Raw genomic sequence first — 4,459 nt, 5'->3', positions numbered from 1 at the left:
AAAAAAAAAAAAAGGAATAATTTTTCTGTATATGTTCCATATAGGTTGTAACCAATTGTAACCAATTAGGTGGGATAGTAAGAATAAAAAAGTCAAAAATTTCTGCACTGTCCGCCAAAAAAAAAAAAAAAAAAAAAAAAAAAAAAAAAAAAAAAAAAAAAAAAAAAAAAAAAAAAAAAAAAAAAAAAAAAAAAGGCCTTTTTATATTCATGAAAGTGTGAATAAGGAAAATGTGGATTGGTAATATAATGGTAAATTTAATAGAAACAATTTATATATCTTTTCACATATACTAAACAGGATCCCAATTTATGATAAGATCGACAATCGAAAAGAAAGGCACTAGAGAGAAAATAGAGAGATTTTGTTATAGAGATATTCAATTGGTGTAGGTGGACCAATATGATGGTAAAAGTTAAGTAGGACTTCCTACTAAGGAATTTACTTAAAAACTAATATCAAAATTATTAGCCAATATGAATCGATTTTCCCAAATAGGAAACCGCATATCAAGTTATCCTGTATCCCATTGGTACAACCATCTACCAAATTCCATTCTTCACATACATGGCCAGTGAGGTGGCTATAATCAAAGATACAGTCAGGCTTATCTCCACTCTCTATACATATGGTAGGTGTAGATATACATAGTTATCTACCATATGCACTTGCCATATATATGGTAGGTGTGGACCTCCTACCATTGTAAAACCATAATATATGGTAACCCTGTATTCTATAGATGATATGTGCATATTCTGTAAATCTCCTAAGATAGTATCCTCATGTATATAAATAGGACATATATCAATGAAAGATCTCAAGGTATTCATTCACTATTCATTATTCTAGTATGGTATCAAGAGTCAGACATGACTGAAGCAAAGACTTACTTTTTTTTTTAGGCTCCAACGAGCTAGCGTGATTGATCCCTCTCTCTTTCTGGTACTCTTCTCAACCCATGACTCTCTTCACTACCCTACTATGGCCGCTGTCATCAACCCACCCCACTCTCCATCTCCTCAAACTGATGACCACCTTATCGACCCTCTCTAGCCTACTACAACCACCAACATCACCGCCCCCTCCTACATGCCATCTCATCATTTGCTTTCAATTAAGCTTGAGCCCAAAAACTATTTAATTTGGAAGACACAAATAACACCCTTCCTTAAAGGGCAAAATATTTTTGAATACCTCAATGGAACCATTCCATGCCTATCTAACCCTATGGTTGTCATTACTTGGCATTACCGGACAATGCCCTCATGAGCTTGCTTATTACGTCCCTTAGTGAAGAAGTCTTTCCACTTGTTGTTGGGAAAACTACCAGTCAAGAAATATGGGACACCTTGCCACTACATTTTCTACTCCGTCCACAACTAGGGTGCTCTCTTTGCACCTTGTGCTCCAAGATCTGGTTCACAAACCAGATGAATCCATCACCACATTTCTTCACCGAGCAAAGATGATATTTGACTAACTTTCTGCTGTAGGAAAACCCCTCCCAATGGAGGACTTTAATATCTATATTTTTTGGGCTCTTAAATCAGAGTACCGTGACATCTTCTCCTCCCTGTTATGTCGTCAAGAACAGCTATCCTATACGGACCTTCATGCTCTGCTTCTCAAGCATAAGTTTCTTCATGGAACATCTCTCAATAAATTAACTTAAGTTTCTTCAACTGTGGACTCCCCTGCTGCCCATAATGTCCAGCCTCAGCCTAACCAAGGTAACACTTATGACCAACCATGATCCTCCTCTCATCGTGGTTCATTCCGTGGTCATGGTTGAAGAAGGCATGGTCGGACTGGCCGCCTCTATTGTGTTATTTTCCAGTGTACCAATCATACAGCTACGACATGTTATTACCGCCAACAGTCATGTCAACCATCATACCCTAATGTTCCCCATGCCAATCCACCCTTTCTTCACAATACCCACCCCCCATCCGCCCATCACACAGCCCCATACCCAACTCCCACCCCTATAACATACACATAGCTCCCAGACACAGGGGCTACTCACCACGTGACCCCAGATCTAGACTCCCTCTCCTCCTATGATCCATACTTTGGTCTAGACAAGCTCTACATTTATAATGGTAAGGGTCTCGTCATATCTAATACTTGTAAAGTAGTTCTCTCTTCTCCCTCTCACTCCTTTCAACTCTCTAATTTGCTATATGTACCTATAATAACTAAGACTTTACTTTTTATCCAGAACTTTTGTGCTGATATGATGTATTTTTTGAATTTCACCCACCTTTTTTTGTTGTCAAGGATCGACGAACGAAAGCTTCTCTTCATATTAGTCCGAGTAAAGATGGCCTTCACACGTTTTCTACAGCCACAGTTCATGCGGTAGATTCTTGGGATTGGGGTGGGGCCACCTACATATATCTCCTGCGGGCCTTAGACTTGCTGTCATATGGAGACTGAGGTCTCAAGGGAGTGAGCTTCATCCTCCAGGTAACTTTCCTTCTTGTACCCATTTCCTTTCATTCATTTGGATTACACTTTCTTACTTTAATTTTTTGAAACAGCCTTGGTGCTTTGAGCACTTGGGGACCATAGCTCCTAGACTGAGGGACCCTTAGGCATTCTTCTTCCCTGTAGCCATGAGGTGGGGAGATAATCGAATGATTAGGGCTCAGCGCCATCCTCCTGGGACCACCGCTTGTTCTCTTTTAGAATGATCTCATAGAGGTATGCCACACTTGACACTGAAATTCCTTTAATCTTGTGTTGTACTTACTTTTCCTTGGATTTGTAGTCACTTGGAGACCATTCTATTGCCTCATATTTCCAGATTCTGAAGGATTTGCATTGGCTAAACACTTATCTGAGAACCGAGTCCTCTTTCAGGGTATTTGGGGCCATATGTGGTATTTGGGAGAGAGAGTAGTACCCCAATGGTCGGATATCGAGTCACGCCCATCTCCAGGTCTTCCTCCACCCACTATGCATTGCCCAGAGATCATCCCAGTAGACGAGATTAAGCATTTGGCTGATGGAGTATGGAATGACTCATTTCTTGACCAGGCTAGGGACTACAGAGCCTTCTTGGAGGAGGAGACAGTATGCACCCCTCTTGGTCCTGCTGGTCCAGTGGTATGTTGCCCTTTCTTGAGTATTTCCTTTAAATTCTTTCTTGTACTGATGTTCTTTCAGGGGAGAGAGCGAGGTGTAGATCCTTCTACTATTTGGTCACAAGTCAATAATGTTGACCTTCATAAGTGGGACCCTCTACCAGTGCAGGTGGGTCTCTCAGAGTTGCTAGCATCCCCTTCCATGGCTTCCCCACTTGGAACTATCCCAACTCGGCCAACCCCAGTCTCTCTCATCTTCTAGAGTAGAAGACAGATGCAGATGCTTCCCTTCGGCTACCCATTCCTTTTGACTTTGTGAGTATCTGATCATCCTTCAATTGACTCTAGACTTCCTTTGGCTGATATGCTCTTTCTCAGGTGTCTCTGGAGGTCTATTCTGAGATCAGGAGGATGCATTATGGCCTGTGAGAGACGATTGTTGCCAAGGTATTTCCTACTTTCCTCTTTTCCTTTTTGTCCTTCTTCCTTCGTTCTTTTTCTTCTTGATCTTTCCTTTATTCTTTAGGATGGGAGGCTTGCCACCTTGGAGAGCCAAGTTAGTTCCAATGAGCGGGAAATCACACTGTAGGATGCACTGATTCAGGACATGATTCAGAGGCTAGAGCAGGTTGGACCAGCATCCTCGGGTTCCCCGGTACTCCATAGGGATGATTCAGAGTACGGTTCCGAGATCTAGTCCGAATCTGTGGCCATGGCTCATGTCATCGAATCCCTAGAATGCTTCTGCAAGAACAGTAGGGATGATGTCACCTCCTTTCTTCAACTGTTTTACCATCTCAATCAGAACGATTGGTGCACCACGTTTGGGAGTGCAGAGAACATAACGAGCTATCATGCAAAGTAAATAAGCATCATATGATCTCTATTAATGGATTCCTCCCATTGGTAGATATTGGATGAAGATCTGGGCCAGCTTCGTAATGTCAATCTTCCCATACCTAACAAATTGCTTTATTTCCTCTTCCTTTCATCCAAAGAAATCCTGAATTTCCTCTGAATAATCTTTCTTCAAAGATGGTTAAAACAAACTACCTTGGGGTGGAGATAACATACAAACCCATAATTCTTTGAGATTTGGGCAGATCTTGACCAATCCAAATCGAAATACATGTAAATTGGCATCCCAATGTTGAGGCACCTACTAAAGTAATTGGTGATGTAGCTTCACACATCCGATCCAGCCGAGGATTAACATATTCATAGATTCCAGCGATCCCGGTGCCCTCATATTTATGTCTAAGGTCCATTTCCTCAACGTCTCATCCAACGAGCTCATGAATTTTCTTAAAACCATCACAAACAAAAGAGATATGATGATTTATCAAAGCATTACTCATTAGATAATG

General features: G+C 41.1%; 1 long non-coding RNA gene across 2 annotated transcripts; it reads left to right on the top strand.

The window, feature by feature from the left end:
• Positions 1 to 851: 851 nt before the first annotated feature.
• Positions 852 to 4,040, top strand: LOC122092798. 2 transcript variants are annotated; one of them, XR_006144316.1, is made up of 6 exons: positions 852 to 2,105; positions 2,284 to 2,709; positions 2,869 to 3,081; positions 3,175 to 3,407; positions 3,471 to 3,539; positions 3,619 to 4,040. It is a non-coding gene; the product is annotated as an uncharacterized LOC122092798 (long non-coding RNA). The 2 variants fall into 2 exon arrangements; XR_006144315.1 differs by having other exon boundaries at positions 2,813 to 3,081.
• Positions 4,041 to 4,459: the final 419 nt, after the last annotated feature.

This window comes from Macadamia integrifolia, chromosome 11 (assembly GCF_013358625.1).
Source record: "Macadamia integrifolia cultivar HAES 741 chromosome 11, SCU_Mint_v3, whole genome shotgun sequence".
Classification (NCBI taxonomy): Eukaryota; Viridiplantae; Streptophyta; class Magnoliopsida; order Proteales; family Proteaceae; genus Macadamia; species Macadamia integrifolia.
The sequence above is the reverse complement of the archived record's forward strand: the minus strand, read 5'-3'. Positions and strand labels throughout refer to the sequence as shown.